The sequence below is a fragment of the Lactuca saligna genome, chromosome 9 (assembly GCF_052625555.1).
Source record: "Lactuca saligna cultivar CGN05327 chromosome 9, ASM5262555v1, whole genome shotgun sequence".
Lineage (NCBI taxonomy): Eukaryota > Viridiplantae > Streptophyta > Magnoliopsida > Asterales > Asteraceae > Lactuca > Lactuca saligna.
In genome coordinates this window covers 51,342,263-51,368,113 of record NC_136425.1, presented here as the reverse complement: position 1 = coordinate 51,368,113, position 25,851 = coordinate 51,342,263, and positions in this window count along the sequence as shown.

The window sequence follows — 25,851 nt, the reverse complement described above, 5'->3', positions numbered from 1 at the left end:
CCTCAAATTGATCCATTTGAGTGTGAGCTGTTCTAGATCTTGTAAAGTGTATTTCCAAATGTATTTGAGGGTACTAAGTCATAAAAATGGGATCTTGGCCATTTCTACCCATCCATGCATGGGTTTTTGGACCATAGAAGTTTTCATAAGATTAGGGTTTGTTCTTGAGCCTTGATAAGTCATGAAAGTACATAAAGTTTGGAACTTTATCACTTAGAACATTTATTTAGACCAGATATGAGAGTTGGATGCGGTGTCTTTTTTTATTAAGAATTTAATGGAAAGTTTGGCTACAGTGTAAGTACGCAAGGCATAGCTTTGTTTTGTCCCGTTAAAGCCATCTGATTGTCTATGCATGGCGTAGAGTTGTTAAACATCGTGAAATAGCGTAACGTGGCTGATGTTGACCTTTGACTTTTTACCATTGACCGTTGACTTTGGGAATGTTTGACTTTAGGTCAAATGGGGTAATTTACATAGTAGATTGAGCCTTGGTCCCTGTTTGATGTTCAGGTGACATGTATAGCCGATATTTGGAGCAGTGATCAGTTTAGCTATCTTCTAGACTTTAAGGTGAGTTCTCCTCACTATATACGTGGATTGAAGACACCAATGTTGGCCCACTAGGTTGTGTTATGTATCCTGGTATATAGGATGATACTATGTTGAAGTGTCATGCTAGTTCAGTAGATTTGTATGATTGTCTGTATTTACTGGTTATATCTTATTTGTACTTGTCAGTTATTGTTTAGCTGTCGTATATGTCGACATAGTGTGGTTGGGTTGAGGCTTCACTACTCTATGTTGTAAGCCTACCAACACGGGGCAATCCAGTCCGATGACTGTGGGTCGGAGGTAATCCGATCCGATCACTGTGGATCCTTGTGCAATCCAGTCTGATGACTGTGGCCCCAGTGTACAGAGCAATCCATTCTGATGACTATAGACCAGAGGTAATCTAGTCTGATGGCTGTGGACCCATCATGCATGTTTGTATTTGTTTTAGTGTGTGGGGTATCATAGGGTAACTCACTAAACTTTGGCTTACAGTTTGATTTAAATGGTTTTAGGTACATTAGATATTCGGGGCAAGGCAAATGCGCGATTGTACACATGATCCTGGGATTTATGTTGAGAGATATTTTTGGATACCTTAATTTGATAGCTGTGTTTATGGAACAATGTTTTGTATGACTTATGGATTATAATGTGACGTCCCATTTTCACAACCAAGTTTTTTCATTTTATTAAGGTAAAATTTCTCAATTTATAAATCCAGTATTAAGGAAACCGTTTATTCCAAATTACATTTATTAAAAATCATAGTATAATAGAAAATGTGAAATCTTGGGCGCTCATCAGGTATAGGGACTCTCACGGTCCTGCTCAAGGTCTCTCATGCAATACTAAAACCGCGACAGAAAGACATAGACACAAACGATCAACTCGTATCCGAGTCAAATAACACAAACACATGCACAAAATTCACAAGAAAAGTACCAGCCATGACGTATGGAGCTACAAGTGCCTCCTCTATTGTCAACTGAAAGGCTCTCCCTCAATCCCTGGGTGCCTCGGCCTTCCCCTACTGGCCATCAATGATGTGCAGGGTCGCGAGAGTTGGGGTCTGAACCGTCCTGGATGAAAGTTAAGGACAATCTGACTTCATATGGACCGTCTGATTGCAGCTGAAACAAACCCGAATCCACTTGGGGAAATCCCTAGCCAAATGAACCTCCTTGCCACACAGGTAGCAAGCTGAAGTAGACTAAAAGGGTCCCTCATGTCCCTTACCGTACTTTCCACAAGTGCGGCCCTTGTGGCCTCTAACTCTCTGATCATCGGGCTTAGGCAGATTAGTTGCTGACTGTGATTATAATGGCTTCATATCTCTCCCCTATGTTTCCCTCTCCTCCCTAGTCTGAGTCTACAACTTAATCTCCCTCCTTATTGCATTGGTATGCAGATCAGCCAATGTACGATAAGTGGTATATGCCACAAACTCGCGAATATACCTCCTCAAAATGCTCAAATACCGACTCACACAGGCCTACTCCATGGAGACCTACTCAGGAAAAAACGAACCCCTCTCATCAAACATCCTGGTGATCTCCGCCAACATCACTGTCCCCTACTTGAGGGACAAGAACTCCTGGGCCAACATTTCCCGTTCAATTACGGGTACAAACTCATCCATGAACATCACAGTAAACCTTTCCCAAGTCATCGCGGAATGCTCTGCAAGCGTGTAATTAGCCGTCACAAACTTCCACCAATCCTTTGGTCCCAAGTAAAGCAAGTTTAGTGCAAAACAAACCCTACAATTCTCCGGATATGAGCAAGTATAAAAACATCCCTCAACATCATAAATCCATCTCATAGCCGCAATTGGATCGTAGGTCCCATCAAACTCGGGTGGCTTCATGTTGGTGAACTTCTGGTACCACACCGAATCACCCCCCTGCGGTCTAGCAGCAACAACAACTGTAGTGGATGTGGCAGCAGCAACTTCAGTGACAACAAAATAGCGCTTATCAAGCATCTCAATCAAAGTGGTCTTCACAGACCTAAACACCTCTGGGATAGCTCCTCTAACTATTGTCGCCACCTCTGCAGCAACAATCTTGCGGATCTCATCATTGCTGGCACTCAGCCTCTCGGGGTTGCTGGAGCCTGAACCTCGGGTAACCACCATACCGAGACACACAATAAAATCATCCTAAATCAGGTTAAAGCGCACAATCAACACACACTCCTACAAGCTCGTTAGTTCTTTAAGGTTCCTCCCAAGCTGAATACGGAATCATGCTTTCCGTAGTATGAGCCCAATACTACCTTCCATACCAACCCATATTTGTCTCGAGTTGTCCCCTCAAGACCCTAAGTTATTAGGATCTCATTCCCTCACATTAGCTAAGAACTCGTATTGTAGGTTCCTTGGAACTACTACTAAGCATCTAGACACTAACTCTAGATTGCTCCCCAGCACTGCTCCGCCTTACGAGACCTCCATTGTCCTCACCATTTGCTTCAAGTATGACAATTGTACATAATACGAGAATCAATATACATTCGAATAAATCATCCTACCTCAAATCCACAAACAAGCAAGGAACTAGAAGAAAGGCCAAATCAGGGAATCTAGGGCTATAAAATCCTAACTATGTACACACTGCTTCTCTAGGTTTTTATCTTGTAAAAATCTTGATTTCTTTGTTAATTCCTTTAAAAATATTTCATATCCTTAGTTTGTGTTTGGAATCAACCTGAAGCTCATCCAAATCCCTCAAACCAGGGTTCTGATACCAAATTGTAACACCTCTAATTTCAAACCAAAATTTTCATTTTAAGTTACCAAAATTAGGGTTTTACATAGCAAATTTTCAAGTACATAATTATTCAAAACATTCATTTCCACAATATCAGAGTTCACATCCATCCTAACAACAAACATCCCAGCGAGTGTGTATAATCAGACTTTCACTTTCCCGTGGTCCCTAGAAGTACCTGCCACATATAACCAACAACTGTAAGCATAAAGCTTAGTGAGTTCCCTAAAGTACCGCATACATCACAACATAAAATAAAAAACTATGGATTATGATTAATCACGGGGACTATCAGCAGTCACAATGAGCTAACAACATGCCCGATGGGTTATCAGCCACCCTGGAGACTATTAACAATCTCATACACATATAATCAACAATACATAATAAAAGCAGTAAGACCCATCTGGTCATCACAGATACAATTATTCTACTATACATGTGAAAATAAGTTAGGAGACTCACCTGACACTGACAGGTAGTAAACCTCACACCCGAATTTTCGGAACTAGACTTCGCCTAATTAGCATAATACTTAACACTAATTAATAATTAAGGTCTAAAACCCAAATCACGAGTCCAAATCCCATGACTAAACCTTCTAAGTGCAAAAGGACCATTTTTCCCTTCTCATGGTCCAAAAACCCTAAATCTTCACCAAGGGTCAAAGTCAACAAAAGTCAATGCTCATTGAGTATGCTGAGCATGCCAGTCCTTACGTTAGGCATTCAACGGAACCAACTTACAATAGGTAAGGATCAAGCTATGCTGCTTGTAGCCAGGAGTACGCCCGATGTACACTGTCTGCCTCTATTTCCACCAAGTTAATGTCTTAATCTTTTAAGACAACCAACCCAACCACATATATGACTAATCTAAGACATCTTAATCCATAAAGTCATTGGATTTAAGCCATTTCATGGCTAGGAAAGGCTCAAAGCATCACTTCATCTATTCTAAGCAACTTTACTCATGCATGGTGTAACGACCCAATTTTCAAAAGAAAATTTTTCATTTTTAATTAGTCAAAAACATTTCCAATATACCATAAATTCTTAAGTACATTTGTTTTCAAATTCATATCATCAACAATATTATTCCAAAGGAGCTGCTTACCCGAGGTGTGTTGATTGTGCGCATGAATTTGGTAGAAAACTAGCTTTGCCTGTTTGGGTCAAAACACAACCCAAGTCATCGCGGATAGCAACTCACCATAATTATCATGGGCCAAATATCACTGTGATGTTCATGCTCTTTTAGCTGTCGAGACGCATATGCTATCACCTTTTCTATTTAGGTCAAAACACAACCCAATCCAACACCATATGCATCGCTATAGATAACCAAGTCTTCGACTCCATCGGGTAGAGAAAGAATCGGTGCCTCACATAGCTTCTTCTTTAACAACTCGAGTGCTTCTCTATGCTTATCAATCCAAGCGTAAGAAGCTCCTGTGTGGGTCAAAGCTGTCAATTGAGTAGCGATCGAAGAAAAGCATTGGATAAACCTTCGGTAATATCCAACTAATCCCAGAAAGCTTCAGATCTCTGTGGGACTTTTCGGTTGCTCCCACTTCGTCACAACCTTAATCTTTGCTGGATCAACCATTATACCTTCTTGGTTGATCACGTGACCCAAAAATTGGACTTCTCGAATCAAAAAATCACATTTGGAGAACTTAACATACAATTTCTCCTTCTTCAAGACTTCTAACACTTCTCGTAAGTGTCTGCCATGCTCCTCTTGGCTTTTCGAGTAAATCATAATGTCACCTATGAACACTATCATAGATTTATCAAGGAACGGATTACAAACCCGCTTCATTAAATCCATGAATGCTGCTGGAGCATTGGTTAGTCCAAATGACATAACCAAAAACTCGCAGTGTCCATATTGTGTTCTAAATGCAGTCTTCTTTATATCCTGCTCTTTCACCTTCAAATGATGATATCCTGACCTTAGATCAATCTTTGAAAAATAACTTGAACCTTGTAGTTGATCGAACAGGTCATCAATCCTCGGCAACGGATATCTATTCTTTATTGTTGCCTTGTTCAACTCTCTGTAATCGATGCACATTCTCATACTTCCATCTTTCTTCTTCACGAATAACACTGGAGCTCCCAGGGTGATGAACTAGGTCTAATGAAACCTTTGTCCAATAACTCCTTAAGTTGCATCATCAACTCCTTCATCTCCATCGGTGCTAATCGGTAAGGTGCCTTTGCTATTGGTGTCGTCCCTGGTAACAAGTCTATTCTAAACTCCACTTGTCTATCAATTGAACATAGGAAAGGGTTTAATCCCAACAAAAGTCCACATCATATCATCGACAGTAAACCCCTTAAAAAGCTTCATATCTTATCCACAATTGATAGGTACACTACCTTTGTGTGTTTATTTTACAACTAAAAGTAGGTTTAAAACTAAGTGAGTTTACGCACATCAGACTCTTTCCCAGGTGGGTTTACTTTAACTATCTTCTTTTTGCATAATATCTCGGTGTCATTGGCGCTAAGCCAATCCATTCCCAACACGATGTCGAAACCATTTAGTTCGATAGACAATAATTCCTCGTGAAACTTATTCCCATTCAAGTCAATTAAGATGTTTTTCATATGATGGCTAACAGGTACAAACTTGCCACTAGCAACTTCGACTAATAAAGCATTATCTAGTCTATCAACAGGCAAAGCTAGTTTTCTACCAAATTCATGCGAAATAAAGGAGTCGTTAGCTCTAGAATCAAATAAAATTTAGGCAGACAATTCGTTTACGAGAAAGGTACCTGAAGTGACATCAGCTTCCTCTTTAGCAACTTCCAGTGTAATCTGGAATGCTCTCGCCTTCGGTTTTGGTAGAATATTGGGCCTAGCTACGTCCTTCTTCTTCGGGAAATCCCTCGAGATGTGACCCTCCTCACCGCAACCATAGTAAACTTTCTTGGTGATGGTGCATTTGTTGGCATAGTGACATGGCTTTCCACATTTAAAACATGTGGCCACTACTTCACATTTTCCATGATGCGTTTTCTTGCATTTGTCGCACCATTTCACTTCGCTTCCTCCTCCTCTCGAACTAGACTTCGAGAACTTGTTTTTCTTGTTGGAACCTGAAGGTCCATCGAACTTCCTCTTTTCATCAACCTCTGACCTCTCCAGACCCTTTTCCCTGATCTGGGTCTCAACATTCATAGCAGCCTAGATGGCAACTTTCAAGGTCGTTGCTTGCTTAACCATTGGACCAAAGTCCGCTGGTAAACCGCAAGCAAGTTCAAAACCTTTATAATGCTTATGTTCCAAAAAAAGCGTCGCTTGGTTCTTTCCCCATAATTTCCAAAATTCCTCATAAGTAGGCATGTAATGGTCCAATAGTAATTGTACGTTCTCTAAAGTACCATCCTTCTTCGGTTTTCTTCATTTTTTGTTCTTCACTGGTTCTGTGGATGGAACCTATAAAATCAAAATGTTAATTAATTTTTAACGATGATATAATTTATAAATAGAAAGTAATTTATTTAATACATGTACGTAAAGCTCCCTAAATAGTTCGATTTCATATCCCCCCTCTTTTCCGGTGTAACTATTTTATCATTAATTTCAACAACAATCGATGAAGACTCCACATATGTAGCGGGTCACCCTGGATCCAAACCACCAAAAAATGTTTCACGGTCATCCACATTATCGATATCATTCACTCCAAATTGTCTTTCATTTTTCCATTTGTCAATTTTTTTCGTAAACTGCTCGATTGTGGTTGCCAAATGATTAACAACACCCACTAACTTATCTATTTTATTGTCTTGTGAGGTGTTGTGGTCTGCTCCCAAAACATGAGTGTAAGATGATGTAATCTGCTTGCTGAATCTGAGAGGGTTGAGGCAATGGAGACCGTTGTTTCGGAGGGCTCTGTTGTTGCATCAGTGGAGACTCCACTCCGTACAAAGTCCAAGTCAAATAACATGAATAGAATGGCAATTCAATCTGAATTTTTATTGCTTCAACAACACGTGGAATGTTGTTTTCCTGCAAAATAAAAACATTAACTTTAACTACATATAAAATTTGAGATTTTTTACTATATATAACTTTATAAGGAATGTATAACTATACCAGTGACATGTCTAATATATTTAAACATTGCTTGACAGTTAATTGTGTTTTTAGTCTCCATGCCCTCATTCTTGGAAATTCATTTGTGGCGTGATGCGCATACCTTAAATCTTCACGAAATGTCTCCAAAATCCATACCTAGTATAACTTTAACATGTTATGATTTGTCAATGATTATAAACACTTTAAAATGTGTATATTAGTTGCACCTAAAACTAACCTTAAACGGAAGGTGAAAACTGATCACCGTATAGTCCAACGTCTTCATGGAACCCATATTGGCTCTATCTCGTAAATATATGTAGGTTTTACCAAAACAAAGTCATAATTTTGTTTCACTATAGCTCCATTGAAACGTACCCCATGAAAACCTGTCGTATTCATTATAACTAATATAAATCATCTTGTAGTTATAAATAAATAGTAAATTTACTACCTGTTCCAATTATATAGATTATCAACAAGCTCATACACTCACGTCCTATGAGACCTTTCAACAAAACAAGATATTCATAAGCATTACCGCATCATCATCACTACAAGTCAAGAATGATGGCCCTTTTATGTAGTTTTCTATATCTTTCTGTCGTAAGCCTTCATCTCTCACATTTGGGAACAACCGATTTCGTAATGCAGATTTGTGTTGTGTTTTGTATTGATTACATCAACATAAGGTCTAAATTTCAAACCTCTAGTAAACAAAAATTTGGTTTCAACATATTCCACCACCCTGCCTTGTAACTCGAACTGAAACCTCCCAGCCCTAGCTACCAACACATCACGAACCTCATGCAACATCATCAAATGACAGAACATCGGGTCATCGTTCGGGGTGGGCATACCAATGATGATCCCAAATGGTGTCTCTTAAAATAATTCAAGTAGCCTACTATTAGTTTTGGAATGAACTTCATCAACACAGTCCCAACCATCCATTTAAAAGTTAATTATGTAGGCCATCTACGCATACTATGCTGCAAAAGATAAAAAGATTTATGGAAAATATTAAAAATTAAGACTGAAATGCCCTTCTTCCTAATGATAACACAATCAAGAAAAAATGTTGAGAAATCTGATAGAAAATCAGAATGCAGGGCTGATGAACTTTTGTGCGTGAGTGGTGTTTGAAAAGAATAGTCAAAGAAAATGAAGTCATCTGAGTTAAAATGCCCCCCTCACCCTGTGAACTTTTATTCCACATAGTGAATTTCTCAATTCACGTCATGAATTTTAAAACTCACAGATATACATCACAAAATAATTCGTGACAACGACGTAGGGTACAAAACACGACGTGATGTCGAGGATTTTATTTCTTTACTTAAAATTTCATTTTTTCTTCAAGATATTTTACCACTCAATCAATTCTAAACCCCACACTTAATTTGTGCGGTAATATGAAAAAAAACAAGATGATTTTGATGATTAACTATCCTATAACTAAACTAGAAATGCAAAAATAAAATAAAATAATGAAAAGGAAAAAGCAAACCGAGCTCGGGTTGCCTCCCGAGAAGCGCTTCTTTTTTGTAGGAGTCATGAGTGGACTACGTGATGCTTCACGTTGAATAACTCAGAGTGTCAATCACCAACTGCACCTTTTGTTCTCTCTATTTTCTTTTTTATGCTTGAACCCTCCTAAGATACGCCTTCTTCGAATTTTCTTTTTAAAAATTCGAGTCTCCTTCTTCTAGCTTTCATTTCATGCCCTTATTGACAATAAGCGTAATGCCTTTTGTTTCATTACTTTGGAGCTTTTTAACCTCAAGTTCCTCCTTATTCATAGTTAGTTGTTCTAATTCTGAGGTAACTCCAACTTCATCATCACTTACATCAAATCTTCTTCACTCTCGTCACTTGCTAAATAACTTGGAGTTTTGTAAGCAAAAACTTCTAAACCCATTGGAATCGATGATCTAGTCTTACGCTGTACTTCCTTAATGGATTGAATATATACTTCAATTAGTTTCTCCAATTCCTTGAGCTCATTTACGTCATCCAAATTGAACACTTCATTTGAAGCATAATCTTCTTTGAATCCATCTTCTACTCTAAAGTTTATCTCTTCATCTCCTACTCGCAATGTAATTTTAGGCTCATGAATGTCTACCAAAGCGTGAGCAGTATTGAGTAAAGGTTGGCAAAGTATTATTTGGACATCTTTATCTTCTTTCATATCCAATACGAAAAAATCAATTGGAAAAACAAAGATTCCAATTTTTACCAAGATGTCCTCAACTATGCCTCATGGATGGGTCACCAAACGATTAGCCATGTGAATAGTCATTCGAGTAGCCTTCAAATCTAGAAGAGCGAGCTTTTGTTAGAACGGGTAAGACATTAAATTTATGCTTGCTCCAGAATTGGCTAAAGCATAAGTTTTCATATTATTTCCAAACTCACATGGAAGTGTAAGGCACCCAGGATCTCCCATCTTCTTTGATATTTCTCCGATTATCACATTAGAACTCTGCTCACTAAGCACCACCTTGGAAGTCTTCTCTAGTTGTTGGCGAGTGTCGAGTAAGTCTTGCAAAACCTTTGTGTATTCTGGAACTTGTGCTAACGATTCAACAAAAGGAGTATGAATAGGAATACCATTGACTTGCTTTATAAACTTTATATGTTCTTGTTCCAATGAATGAACTCTATCCTGAGAAGGAACCGGTAATGGAGGACGAAAAGCTTGAACACAAGATTAATATTTCTTTTCAATCTCAGTCAACGTCGTGGAGATTGAATCTCCACGTCGTGATGCCAAGGATTCAACATAACTTTTCTTTTCAACTTTCAACTTCTTTTGCTGTGGTTTAGGAAAAAGTGGTGCTACCTCTAAGGCTTCTAGGAACTCAGATATAATGTCATCTTCAGTTGCGATCACCATGACTTGCGATTCTGGCTTCTTATCAGGAATTTGTGGAGAAAGTCTTTCATTAACCAATGTAGTTAATTGACCAAGTTGGGCTTCAATGTTTAGGATCGATGCTTGATGATTTCTCAATAAATATTACTAATATCTCATTAGAATTTTTTGGTCTCTTATCGCTGCATCGGTCTCATCATGTCGTTTTTCCGAAGCTTCCATGAATCTGATGGGTTTTGGTCATAAGACATGCTATGTGCTCATACAAACCCTAATGCTCGGATCTAGGTTTCTCTATTGTACATGCTTTGAATCCAAGACTATAAACCCTAATTCTAGCATGCAAGTAATCATATTAATATGTAATTAGGTTTAAGATCATACCTTGATTGTTATGTAGCAATAACAATCCCAATTCCTCCTTGTATTGACTTTGGAAGGCTTAGAGTCACAAGTGTCACTCCTCTAATGGCTCACAAACACCATAAGCAAGAGGATGAAGAGGAGAGAGGTTGGAGGCTTCCAAAAACGTGTGTAAACCCTTACAAGAACATTAGCCACGTTTTTGAGCCTTTAGGGGTCTTTATATAGTTGGGCTATTAGGGTTATCTAACAAGGAAACCCTAATTTGGATGCTTAAGCCCTAAGCAACCCATAGACTCCTTTAATTAAGCCCATGGACGATTTCCTTATGGGTTTCCCATTAGAATTCGTCCATCCTTTAATACAAGGCAATCCATGGCCCAAATTGCAATTATCCTATAATTACAATTCTAGTCCCTTAAGTTTAATTAATCTCTTTTAGTCACAAAATTAATTACCAATTAATTATTGACTAATATTAATTAAACAATATGATTTCTCCTTTAATATATTATTCCCATAATATATTAATAAATCATATTTAATCCTTACTCTCCATAATTCATCCTATCAAGTTGCTTTGGTGAAGGCAACCCAAAAGGACCATGCACCATCGGGTCAAGTACATACCAAAATATTTATGGACTTAGACACTAATCCAACAGAATCTAGTTAGCATGGACTCTAAATTGACCTTCTTTTCAGGTGGTGGTTGCTCTTTTTGATAAAAACCTCAGCAAGTTTGCCTAAAATTTTCTTTTTTTTCCTTTTTATGTTCATCATATGGCAACCATTCTTTCCTCAGTCTCCTCCAATCTTCGTCGTATTTGTCTCCACTTCAGTAGAAGACTTGAGCTTTCTTATTCCCGTTATCATCAAGATTGCAATCTTTTGTTAAATGTGGACCATTGCACCATTCACAACCCACACGAATAGCATGTATGGATTGATCCATCTTAGTCATACATTAGTCCATATTATTTAACATAACTAACATAGCCGCCATGTCCTCAGAAGTGCCACTCCCAGTTCCATTTGCTCCATCATGTTGAGGGTTGTGATACTCACGCGAAGGCTTTGAAAATTCTTTAATTAATTCTTGATCTCACCGTGATTTTTCCTTTTTAAAGGTCCTTGAGAATCAAGGAGTTGTCTTGTCTTTACTTTTACCCCATCATAGAAGATTGATACTTCTAGTTGCTCATTTAAATCGTTTTAGGGACAATTTCTTATTAATCCTTTGTATCACTCCCATGCTTCGTAGAGTGACTCACCCGATTGTTGCTTGAAGTTTTCTTTGGCCTTCTTGAGTTTAGAAACTTTAGAAGGTGGGAAAAATGTTCTAAGAAGTGTTCATGAATTTGTGCCCATGTAGTAATTCCAGCGGGTGGTAGTGGCTTCAACTAATCCTTAGCAGCTCCTTTAAAAGTGACTGGAAGCATTCTCAATAACACCGTCTCTCGTGGAACATTCAGGATGTTGAAGTAATCAACTATGTCATTGACTTCATTAAGGTGTTTGTAAGCATCCTCATGATCTTTCCCAGAAAATGGAACTTCCTTAAGCACATAAAGAATATGTCCCTTCAGCTCAAATGTTGCAGTAACGGGCATTACAGGTTGCACTAGACCGGGACCGGTGTCCTCTCGGATTCTTTTCTTTATGCCTTCATGGACCTGTTGGCAATATTCTCCATCTTGTCTTTTGGCTCGTCTTTGGGTTTGCTCTCTTCTTAGTCTAATTCGGGTTCAAACCCGTATTCGGATTCTTGTGTATTAGGGTTATGCTCAAAGCTTTCAACCATGCTTTCGTTCTTTGAGTAATTGCTTGATTCACCTACATTCTTCCCTTTCTTCTTACCAAAAACCGATTTAAGATCTTTAAAAGGTGATTTCTTTGGTGGGATGGTTTCTCCTATGTTCTTATCCGTCTTTTTACAAAGGGCTGATGGGAATAAGAAAGGGTTTACTGTAGGAATGCCCAAATCATGTGCAAGCTTGTGTGATGACCATCAATAAGAAGTTAATTAAAAACTCATCATGTCACTCTTCGTTTCCCAAGTGAGATTTGGTCCATTCGTATGTTTCCATTGGACAAGCACTAATTCGACCATCTTGCATTGCAACTTATTAGTATTTCGGTCAACGATTGCCTCTGGTTCTTCAATCAACCTTTTGTTCTCATCGATTCTCAACTCCAAAAGTGGAATCATTTCGGGAACTTCTCCCGTGAACTTCCTCAAATAACACACATGAAAAGTGTTATGAATTCCATTCAGTTCTTTGAGGTAATTCGAGCTTGTAAGATTGGTTCCCAACCCTTTGAAGAACTTTAAACGGTCCAATAAACCTTGGACTCAACAGAAAGCACCAATAGCATATACTTAGGTTGTATCCTAACTCTAGATAACCATTCATTCCCAATCGACCTTATGCCGGTCTCGATTAAAAGCTTCAACGTTATCATCGGCATGGATTGGTTAAGTCTTAATCACACCGACATCATGTGCTTTGAGAAAGCAGTCTGTCTAAACCTCCCATCTAACGAAACTCTTATAGTCTACGGCGACAAACCCGGTGCGAGTCTTCGTATTATATAAAGTGTTCAAGCACAAAAGTATCTACGTAAAGAATACCATGCATTCCTTGCTCACGTCGTCGATACGAGCCTCGAAGTGAAAGAACTAAAGAACATTCCAGTAGTGAGCGACTTCCCCGACATTTTCCCAGAAGAGCTACCTCGATTACCTCCGCAACGACAAGTCGAGTTCAGAATCGACTTAGTCCCAGGAGCTACCCCAGTAGCCAAGTCACCCTACCGATTAGCACCAGCAGAGATGCAGGAACTATCTGGTCAACTTAACGAACTGCTCAGCAAGGGCTTTATAAGACCAAGTTTATCGCCTTGGGGAGCACCGGTCTTGTTCGTTAAGAAGAAAGACGGATCATTCCGTATGTGTATCGACTATAGGGAACTCAACAAACTGACGGTCAAGAATCGTTACCCTTTACCCCGCATAGATGATCTATTTGACCAACTGCAAGGGGCGAACTACTTTTGAAAAATTGATCTAAGATCCGGATATCACCAGTTACGAGTGCTAGAGGAGGATGTTCCAAAGACAGCCTTCCGAACTTGTTACGGACACTACGAGTTCGTGGTGATGCCGTTCGGATTGACCAACGCGCCAGCAGTTTTCATGGATCTGATGAATAGAGTATGCCGACCTTACTTGGATTAGTTCGTCATTGTATTCATTGATGACATCCTGATCTACTACCGAAGTAAGGAAGAGCATGGCGATCATCTGCGACGAGTTATGGGAACCTTACAAGCAGAGAAGCTCTATGCGAAGTTCTCTAAATGTGAATTTTGGATCCGAAGAGTCAAATTCTTAGGACACATGGTAAGCGAAGAGGGAATCCACGTGGACCCATCCAAAATTAAGGCCATTGAGAACTGGTCAGCACCGAAGACGCCTACAAACGTCAATTTCTAGGTCTCGCTGGCTACTACCGCAGGTTCATACAGAACTTCTCCCGAATCGCAAAACCTCTTACAACACTGACCCAGAAAGGCATGGCCTTTGACTGGGAAGAGAAACAGGAGAGAGCGTTCCAACTGCTCAAACGAGCCTTGTGCACCGCGCCAGTACTATCCCTCCCCGAAGCGATAGAAGACTTCGTAGTCTATTGCGATGCATCGAATTAAGAGCTCGGGTGTGTTCTAATGCAGCGAGGTAAGGTCATCGCCTATGCCACTTTAATTCGATGCATCGCAATAGATTACGAAGTCTTCTATCGCTTCGGGGAGGGATAGTACTGGCGCGGTGCACAAGGCTCGTTTGAGCAGTTGGAACGCTCTCTCCTGTTTCTCTTCCCAGTCAAAGGCCATGCCTTTCTGGGTCAGTGTTGTAAGAGGTTTTGCGATTCGGGAGAAGTTCTGTATGAACCTGCGGTAGTAGCCAGCGAGACCTAGAAATTGACGAATTTTTGTAGGCGTCTTCGGTGCTGACCAGTTCTCAATGGCCTTAATTTTGGATGGGTCCACGTGGATTCCCTCTTCGCTTACCATGTGTCCTAAGAATTTGACTCTTCGGATCCAAAATTCACATTTAGAGAACTTCGCATAGAGCTTCTCTGCTTGTAAGGTTCCCATAACTAGTCACAGATGATCACCATGCTCTTCCTTACTTCGGTAGTAGATCAGGATGTCATCAATGAATACAATGACGAACTGATCCAAGTAAGGTCGGCATACTCTATTCATCAGATCCATGAAAACTGCTGGCGCATTGGTCAATCCGATCGGCATCACCACAAACTCGTAGTGTCCGTAACAAGTTCGGAAGGCTGTCTTTGGAACATCCTCCTCTAGCACTCGTAACTGGTGATATCCGGATCTTAGATCAATTTTGCAAAAGTAGTTCGCCCCTTGCAGTTGGTCAAATAGATCGTCTATGCGGGGCAGAGGGTAACAATTCTTGATCGTCAGTTTGTTGAGTTCCCTATAGTCGATACACATACGGAATGATCCGTCTTTCTTCTTAACGAACAAGACCGGTGCTCCCCAAGGCGATAAACTTGGTCTTATAAAGCCCTTGCTGAGCAGTTCGTTAAGTTGACCAGATAGTTCCTGCATCTCTGCAGGTGCTAATCAGTAGGGTGACTTGGCTACTGGGGTAGCTCCTGGGACTAAGTCGATTCTGAACTCGACTTGTCGTTGCGGAGGTAATCGAGGTAGCTCTTCTGGGAAAATGTCGGGGAAGTCGCTCACTACTGGAATGTTCTTTAGTTCTTTCGCTTCGAGGCTCGTATCGACGACGTGAGCAAGGAATGCATGGTATTCTTTACGTAGATACTTTTGTGCTTGAACACTTTATATGATACGAAGACTCGCACCGGGTTTGTCGCCGTAGACTATAAGAGTTTCGTTAGATGGGAGGTTTAGACGGACTGCTTTCTCAAAGCACATGATGTCGGTGTGATTAAGACTTAACCAATCCATGCCGATGATAACGTCGAAGCTTTTAATCGAGACCGGCATAAGGTCGATTGGGAATGAATGGTTATCTAGACCGGCATAAGTCCCTTCCACGTTGAGACTTTAAGTAAAACCGAATATCCAACTTCAAAATTCATTGGTCTTCGTTTGTTGTCATCATAGCTCTTTTGATGATTCTGAGCTGCTAACATTCTTTCCCTGATTATTTTCAGCTTTTCAGCGGTTTGATGAACCATCTCGGGTCCCATAAACTGCTTTCCCCCAGCCTCAAACCAACAAGATGGCGTACGACACTTCTGTCCATATAGAGCTTGATAAGGTGCCATCTTTATGCTTGAGTGGAAACTATTATTGTAGGAAAGTTATACCAAAGGTAAATGTTCATCCCAATTACCTAGGAATTCTAGGGTACATGCTCTCAGCATATCTTCAAGTGTTTGTATTGTCCTTTCACTCTGACCATAAGTCTATGGATGGTAAGTTGTACTTAAACACAACTTGGTACCCATTTCCTCTTGTAGACTTTTCCAAAACCTTGAGGTGAAACGGCTGTCACGATCTGATACAATCGTTAACAGAACACCGTGAAGCCTCACAATTTCCTTCACATAAGAATTCACAAGCTTTTCCATAGACCACTTCTCATTGGCTGCTATGAAATGCGCACTCTTAGTGAATCGATCAACGACCACCCAAATCATGTCGTGACCACTTTTTGTTCTGGGCATTTTAGTGAAAATCCATAGCAATGTAATCCCATTTACCCATAGGCACGGGTAAAGGTTCTAAACTCCCATATGGTTTCTGATGTTGCGCCTTGACTCTCGTACAGGTCACACACTCCGCCACATACCTTGCAATATCAAGCTTCATCGTCGGCCACTAGTAATAGGGTTTCAGGTCCCTATACATTTTAGTGGTACCAGGATGAATTGAGTACATGGTTTTGTGAGCTTCTTCCATCAGAAGATCTCTTATTCCTCCTGACTTAGGTACCCAAATTCGATCTTGGAATACCTTCAGTTCGTGATTGTTTACACCGAACACTAACGTTTTGCCCAAACGTTCCTCCTTTCTGTCATTCTTTTCAGAAGCTTCTTCTTGAGCTTTCTTTATACTCTGCACAATTGTCGATACAACTTCTAGTCTCAACGCTCTTGGCCTTTTTCTCTCAAGATTGACTTTCCGACTGAGAGCATCAACAACAACATTTGCTTTACCGGGGTGGTAAAGTATCTCACAGTCGTAGTCCTTAAGTAACTCTACCTAGCATCGTTGCCTCATATTCAATTCTTTCTGATTAAAGAGATATTGAAGACTCTTATGATCAGTGAAAAGTTTGCAGTTCGAGCCATAGAGGTAATGCCTCCATATCTTTAGAGTGAAAACCACTGCTGCCAACTCCAAATCATGAGTGGGGTAGTTCTTCTCATGCTCTTTTAGCTGTTGAGACGCATATGCTATCACCTTTTCTATTTGGGTCAAAACACAACCCAATCCAACACCAGATGCATCGCTATAGATAACAAAGTCTTCGACTCCATCGGGTAGAGAAAGAATCGGTGCCTCACATAGCTTCTTCTTTAACAACTCGAATGCTTCTCTATGCTTATCAATCCAAGCGTAAGCAGCTCCTGTGTGGGTCAAAGCTGTCAATCGAGTAGCGATTGAAGAAAAGCATTGGATAAACCTTCGGTAATATCCGACTAATCCTAGAAAGCTTCAGATCTCTGTGGGACTTTTTGGTTGCTCCCACTTCTTCACAACCTTAATCTTTGCTGGATTAACCATTATACCTTCTTGGTTGACCACGTGACCCAAAATATGGACTTCTCGAATCCAAAAATCACATTTGGAGAACATAGCATACAATTTCTCCTTCTTCAAGACTTTTAACACTTCTCGTAAGTGTCTGCCATGCTCCTCTTGGCTTTTCGTGTAAATCATAATATCATCTATGAACACTATCACATATTTATCAAGGAACGGATTACAAACCCGATTCATTAAATCCATGAATGCTGCTGGAGCATTGGTTAGTCCAAACGACATAACCAAAAACTCGCAGTGTCCATATTGCGTTCTAAATGCAGTCTTCTTTATATCCTACTCTTTCACCTACAACTGATGATATCCTGACCTTAGGTCAATCTTTGAAAAATAACTTAAACCTTGTAGTTGATCGAATAGGTCATCAATCCTCGGCAACGGATATCTATTCTTTATTGTTGCCTTGTTCAGCTCTCTGTAATCGATGCACATTCTCATACTTCCATCTTTCTTCTTCACGAATAACACTGGAGCTCCTCAGGGTGATGAACTAGGTCTAATGAAACCTTCGTCCAATAACTCCTTAAGTTGCATCATCAAGTCCTTCATCTCCATCGGTGCTAATTGGTAAGGTTCCTTTGCTATTGGTGTCGTCCCTTGTAACAAGTCTATTCTAAACTCCACTTGTCTATCAATTGAACATAGGAAAGGGTTTACTCCCAACAAAAGTCACATCATATCATTGATAGTAAACCCCTTAAAAAGCTTCATATCTTATCCACAATTGATAGGTACACTGCCTTTGTGTGTTTGTTTTACAACTAAAAGTAGGTTTAAAACTAAGTGAGTTTACGCACATCAGACTCTTTCCCAGGCGGGTTTACTTTAACTATCTTCTTCTTGCATAATATCTCGGTGTCATTGGCGCTAAGCCAATCCATTCCCAACACGATGTCGAAACCATTTAGTTCGATAGACAATAATTCCTCGTGAAACTTATTCCCATTCAAGTCAATTAAGATGTTTTTCATACGATGGCTAACAGGTACAAACTTGCCACTAGCAACTTTGACTAATAAAGCATTATCTAGTCTATCAACAAGCAAAGCTAGTTTTCTACCAAATTCATGCGAAATAAAGGAGTAAACCCTTTCTTCGTATGAAAATACAAGCTTACACATTATTCGGAGTGTTTACTCATAATAGTTAATCAATTTGGTTTTTAATAAAGCATTACTGTCGATTATCAACAAACCCTTTCATAGTTGGCCGAAAACCCTTTCATTGTTGTTTTTTAATTAGCTTCTACGATGGGGTAAATGTAAAGACAAGACAACTCCTTGATTCTCAAGGACCTTTAAAAAAGAAAAATCACGGTGAGATCAAGAATTAATTAAATAATTTTCAAAGCCTTCGCGTGAGTATCACAACCCTCAACATGATGAGCAAATGGAACTGGGAGTGGCACTTCTGAGGACATGGCGGCTATGTTAGTTATGTTGAATAATATGGACTAATGTATGACTAAGATGGATCAATCCATACATGCTATTCGTGTGGGTTGTGAACGGTGCAATGGTCCACATTTAACAAAAGATTGCAATCTTGATGATAACGGGAATAAGAAAACTCAAGTCTCCTACTGAAGTAGAGACAAATACGACGAAGATTGGAGGAGATCGAGGAAAGAATGGTTGCCATATGATGAATATAAAAAGGAAAAAAAGAAAATTTTAGGCAAAATTGTTGAGGTTTTTATCAAAAAGAGCAACCTCCACCTGAAAAGAAGGTCAATTTAGAGTCCATGCTAACTAGATTCATGGAAGCATCGGAAAAACGACATGATGAGACCGATGCAGCGATAAGAGACCAAAAAATTCTAATGAGATATTAGTAATATTTATTGAGAAATCATCAAGCATCGATCCTAAACATTGAAGCCCAACTTGGTTAATTAACTACATTGGTTAATGAAAGACTTTCTCCACAAATTCCAGATAAGAAGCCACAATTGCAAGTCATGGTGATCGCAACTGAAGATGACATTATATCTGAGTTCCTAGAAGCCTTAGAGGTAGCACCACTTTTTTCTAAACCACAGCAAAAGAAGTTGAAAGTTGAAAAGAAAAGTTATGTTGAATCCTTGGCATCACGACGTGGAGATTCAATCTCCACGACGTTGACTGAGATTGAAAAGAAATATTAATCTTGTGTTCAAGCTTTTCGTCCTCCATTACCGGTTCCTTCTCAGGATAGATATCATTCATTGGAACAAGAACATATAAAGTTTATAAAGCAAGTCAATGGTATTCCTATTAATACTCCTTTTGTTGAATCGTTAGTACAAGTTCCAGAATACACAAAGGTTTTGCAAGACTTACTCGACACTAGAAGACTTCCAAGGTGGTGCTTAGTGAGCAGAGTTCTAATGTGATAATGGGAGAAATATCAAAGAAGATGGGAGATCCTGGGTGCCTTACACTTCCATGTGAGTTTGGAAATAATATGAAAACTTATGCTTTAGCCAATTCTGGAGCAAGCATAAATTTAATGCCTTACCCATTCTAACAAAAGCTCGCTCTTCCAGATTTGAAGGCTACTCGAATGACTATTCACATGGCTAATCGTTTGGTGACCCATCCATGAGGCATAGTTGAGGACATCTTGGTAAAAATTGGAATCTTTGTTTTTCCAATTGATTTTTTCGTATTGGATATGAAAGAAGATAAAGATGTCCAAATAATACTTTGCCAACCTTTACTCAAAACTGCTCACGCTTTGGTAGACATTCATGAGCCTAAAATTACATTGCGAGTAGGAGATGAAGAGATAAACTTTAGAGTAGAAGATGGATTCAAAGAAGATTATGCTTCAAATGAAGTGTTCAATTTGGATGACGTAAATGAGCTCAAGGAATTGGAGAAACTAATTGAAGTATATATTCAATCCATTAAGGAAGTACAGTGTAAGAAGACTAGATCATCGATTCCAATGGGTTTAGAAGTTTTTGCTTACAAAACTCCAAGTTATTTAGCAAGTGACGAGAGTGAAGAAGATTTGATGTAAGTGATGATGAAGTTGGAGTTACCTCAGAATTAGAACAACTAACTATGAATAAGGAGGAATTTGAGGTTAAAAAGCTCCAAAGCAATGAAACAAAAGGCATTACGCTTATTGTCAATAAGGGCATGAAATGAAAGCTAGAAGAAGGAGACTCGAATTTTTAAAAAGAAAATTTGAAGAAGGCGTATCTTAGGAGGGTTCAAGCATAAAAAAGAAAATAGAGAGAACAAAAGGTGCAGTTGGTGATTGACACTCTGAGTTATTCAATGTGAAGCATCACGTAGTCCGCTCATGACTCCTACAAAAAAGAAGCGCTTCTCAGGAGGCAACCCGAGCTCGGTTTGCTTTTTCCTTTTCATTATTTTATTTTATTTTTCCATTTCTAGTTTAGTTATAGGATAGTTAATCATCAAAATCATCTTCTTTTTTTTTTTTCATATTACCTCACAAATTAAGTGTGGGGTTTAGAATTGATTGAGTGGTAAAATATCTTGAAGAAAAAAATGAAATTTTAAGTAAAGAAATAAAATCCTCGACATCACGTCGTGTTTTGTGCCCTACGTCGTTGTCATGAATTATTTTGTGATGTATATCTGTGAGTTTTAAAATTCATGACGTGAATTGAGAAATTCGCTATGTGGAATAAAAGTTCACAGGGTGAGGGGGGCATTTTAACTCAGATGACTTCATTTTCTTTGACTATTCTTTTCAAACACCACTCACGCACAAAAGTTCATCAGTCCTGCATTCTGATTTTCTATCAGATTTCTCAACATTTTTTCTTGATTGTGTTATCATTAGGAAGAAGGGCATTTCAGTCTTAATTTTTAATATTTTCCATAAATCTTTTATCTTTTGCAGCATAGTATGCGTAGATGGCCTACATAATTAACTTTTAAATGGATGGTTGGGACTGTGTTGATGAAGTTCATTCCAAAACTAATAGTAGGCGACTTGAATTATTTTAAGAGACACCATTTGGGATCATCATTGGTATGCCCACCCCGAACGGTGACCCGATGTTCTGTTATTTGATGATGTTGCATGAGGTTCGTGATGTGTTGGTAGCTAGGGCTATGAGGTTTCAGTTCGAGTTACAAGGCAGGGTGGTGGAATATGGTGGAACCGAATTTTTTTTTTATTAGAGGTTTGAAATTTAGACCTTATGTTGATGTAATCAATACAAAACACAACACAAATCTGCATTACGGAATCGGTTGTTCCCAAATGTGAGAGATGAAGGCTTACGACAGAAAGATATAGAAAACTACATAAAAGGGCCATCATTCTTGACTTGTAGTGATGATGATGCGGTAATGCTTATGAATATCTTGTTTTGCTGAAAGGTCTCATAGGACGTGAGTGTATGAGCTTGTCGATAATCTATATAATTGGAACAGGTAGTAAATTTACTACTTATTTATAACTACAAGATGATTTATATTAATTATAATGAGTACGACAGGTTTGCATGGGGTACGTTTCAATGGAGCTATAGTGAAACAAAATTATGACTTTGTTTTGGTAAAACCTACATATATTTACGAGATCAAACCAATATGGGTGCCGTGAAGACGTTGGAGTATACGGTGATCAGTTTTCACCTTTCGTTTAAGGTTAGTTTTAGGTGCAACTAATATACACATTTTAAAGTGTTTATAATCATTGACAAATCATAACATGTTAAAGTTATACTAGGTATGGACTTTGGAGACATTTCCTGAAGATTTGAGGTATGCGCATCACGCCGCAAATGAATTTCCAAGAATGAGGGCATGGAGACTAAAAACACAATTAATTGTCAAGCAATGTTTAAATATATTAGACATGCCACTGGTATAGTTATACATTCCTTATAAAGTTATATATAGTAAAAAATCTCAAATTTTATTTGTAGTTAAAGTTAATGTTTTTATTTTGCAGGAAAACAACATTCCACGTGTTGTTGAAGCAAAAAAATTTCAGACTGAATTGCCATTCTATTCATGTTATTTGACTTGAACTTTGCATGGAGTGGAGTCTCCACTGATGCAACAACAGAGCCCTCCGAAACAACGGTCTCCATTGCCTCAACCCTCTCAGATTCAGCAAGCAGATTACATCATCTTACACTCATGTTTTGGGAGCAGACCACAACACCTCACAAGACAATAAAATAGACAAGTTAGTGGGTGTTGTTAATCATTTGGCAACCACAATCGAGCAGTTTACGAAAAAAATTGACAAATGGAAAAATGAAAGACAATTTGGAGTGAATGATATCGATAATGTGGAGGACCGTGAAGTCTTCATCGATTGTTGTTGAAATTAATGATAAAATAGTTACACCGGAAAAGAGGGGGGATATGGAATCGAACTATTTAGGGAGCCTTACGTACATGTATTAAATAAATTACTTTCTATTTATAAATTATATCATCGTTTAAAATTAATTAACATTTTGATTTTATAGGTTCCGTCCACAGAACCAGTGAAGAACAAAAAATGAAGAAAACCGAAGAAGGATGGTACTTTAGAGAACGTACAATTACTATTGGACCGTTACATGCCTACTTATGAGGAATTTTGGAAATTATGGGGAAAGAACCAGGCGATGCTTTTTTTGGAACATAAGCATTATAAAGGTTTTGATATGAATTGAGAATTTTGGGCAACTTTACTTGGCATGTGTGGGTCTCGGTGGTTGGAATATCTGGTAAGATATATCCCTTATTTCATTGCACAAAATGTTTTGGATAATTAATTTTACAAAATGTAACTTCTTATCTTATAACGCACAACATTTGGTAATATGGTTGTCGTTGCTCAAGGAAATCAATCCCTCGACCGCTAGATGGACGATTATTAATCCTCAAGGCACCACATTGGAAGTTGAGAAAGACCTTTATTTGAGGCGAATAGCAGCAGGGAAGGTTGGCGGACCTCATTGGAAAGATATTGATCTGGTTAGTATATTTATTTATATATCATATAATTTAAAAAAATTATATATAATTTTAAACTTGTATATATATAATTTAAAATTTTTATGCAGGTTTTAATTCCCACCAACATCCTTCAAATTCATTGGTTTTTGGACGAGTTGAATCTCATTACATGGAAAATGGCCATATAAGATTCAGCTTAATGGTGTGGTTACTTTAAAATTATAGGGATAACGGTTGTTTCAAAACCTTTGGTGATAGTATTTTAAGTGAACTACACAAAATTTCATATTAGAAGCATTTTCCCAATAGATAGAAACCTACTTCGATGGAATTTGTTGAAGGTGAAAATGTCTCACAGCAGGAAGAAGGAGGTAGAGGAGATTGTGGAGTATATGTGTGCATGTTCATGGAAATGCTTGCATCTGGGGTGGAAGTGGAGACACACCAACCAACTCGAGCTATGGGATTTAATTACCATAATAGGATGGAAGAAATTATTTGGGCAACTAGAGGTTGATTGTGTAGTTTTTTTTTTTTTTTTTTTTTTTTTTTTTTTTTTTTTAAGACTAATTGGTTATGTTGTGATTATATTAGTGCATCATTAATAGTAGAGTTAATTTCATAAATGACTTAAACTCAAAGATAGTACATATAACAAACCAAAAGCACATAATAAAATACAACAACACTAATTAACTTAAGGGAACTACAATGGGTACTTATCTTTCTCCATTGTTATATAGTCGTCCCTAATTCTTATTTTATCTTTAACACGGCCCTTTTGCTGCCCTAAGTCTTCCTTTGTTCATCCTTCTCAGCAAGCCATTTTTTATTCATTCTGATAGTCTTCTTAGTCTTTTTTTTTTTTTTTTCATTCTTCATGCTCTTCTGATTTTATTTTTATTAATCTACATCCTTTCCTCAGCCTCTTTGCACTCTGCCTCAGTGATGTCATGACATTCAATGAGAGCTCGAGATGACTCTTTATCTATTTTTTTTATTTTTCTTCAGCCCATTGCAATTGTTGCAAAGTATCATCAGATATATATGGCCCTCTCATATTTGGTGACAGTGCAAGAAAATGGTCTATCGTGTCACAATAGTAACAATCAACTCCGTTGCACGAGCAAATATAGAAATTTCAAGATGAACTCATATTAAATTTCAAAAATAAAATAAAAATTGCAACTCGCTACCAAAAATTCAACGATCATCTATGAAAATTTATACACCCTTCAAGTCCATAGAGAGTTGTTTGTCAGTTCGCAGAGCTGTTTGTCAGTCCGTAGAGCTGTTTGTCGGGAATCCAAGGATGTTATTCGTTGTGATCCATACATTACCATTATTTATTAAAAAGTGAACATTATTTATTAAAAAGTAAAAAACGCAAATGGACCAAAACTAAAGTTAACATAGAACTAAATAGAAACTAATATTCGTTGTGATCTATACATTACAATTCAAGTAAATTGTCTGTGGAGGTAAGAAGACAATACTTTCAATTGGTATTTCTCAATACATAAGGATTGGAATAGGATTCACCATCTTAGTTTGAAAAGCATTTTGATACACCACAATAGTTAGCTTTAAATTTACCATTTGCTGGATTTCTTCAATTTCAAGCCTTTGTAGTGATGTTATAGCGTGATCACAAAGTATACCACATTTTTTCCATTTCCTGCAAGTACAAATCCAACGTTCTAATTACATGGATTTGGTGGTTAAATACATACTCACTTCATATTTGTCGCCAACAATATGCCTAACCCTACAACCATCGGAGTGGATAAATCTTTTTTGAAGCACCTTAAGTGCATAAGGGGTTAGAAGACTATGAAATTCCCCTATGAAATTAACTGAATCATCAAAAAAATTATGATGTGATAATGTATAATAACATATCATTATTACTTCCGAATGCAACATGTTGAACATACACTCCTTGCATCTAGTCAGGAACCATTTGAATGATTGTGTTATTGGTAACTCAAGCCTGTTTGTTCTCATCCAATTGACGACACAAGAATGTCAATGAATTCCACATTGAAACATACTTTAGGGAAAAAAGTCGGTACCCATTTTTCAATGGAAATATTGTCAGGACAGTGAAGATCATTCCCATTCACCTCATTTTGTAAGTTGTTCAAACACACATTCTACACTTTTCATGTCTTCCAGAACAACTACTCCACAACTATATTGCTTCCAGTGGAAGCCCATATTTTCTCATCTATATTTTTACAACAATAGCCATGATATGAATAGGGGTAGACTCTCCAAACTACAAAGTTTATGGACTCAAACATATGGCTTATGAAACCAACTTTTGTACTATCACCGAAACATTCTTTTAGCCTCCTCATGAAGCATACCCATGAATTATCAAAATTTATGGTTCCCAAAGAAAATGATATGAG